This window comes from Sinocyclocheilus grahami, unplaced genomic scaffold (genome assembly GCF_001515645.1).
Source record: "Sinocyclocheilus grahami isolate Dianchi unplaced genomic scaffold, SAMN03320097.WGS_v1.1 scaffold15229.1, whole genome shotgun sequence".
In the NCBI taxonomy this organism is placed as follows: domain Eukaryota; kingdom Metazoa; phylum Chordata; class Actinopteri; order Cypriniformes; family Cyprinidae; genus Sinocyclocheilus; species Sinocyclocheilus grahami.
Genome location: NW_015515656.1, coordinates 4,967 through 5,238, shown reverse-complemented (window position 1 = coordinate 5,238; position 272 = coordinate 4,967).

Sequence of the window (272 nt, the reverse complement as noted above, 5' to 3'; positions counted from 1 at the left end):
CTGATAGCAAGGTCCCGTGCAATCCTCTGTAATCCTGATTTATTTCAGAACTGGCTAATGGTCCAAAGAAAGAGAGCAAGCCAGACCTAGAGGTTAAGAAGTGAGGGGGTAGACAGGACGTTTATACAGAAGTCAGACAGAATGTTGAAGACATGGATTAGAGGGAGGAGAACAAAGAAAAACATAGAAGAACAAAACTCTTTTGACAGGTCAATAGAGTGATGATGGTGTAAAGATATACGGTTGATTAAGATTAAGATTGATTAAGCCTC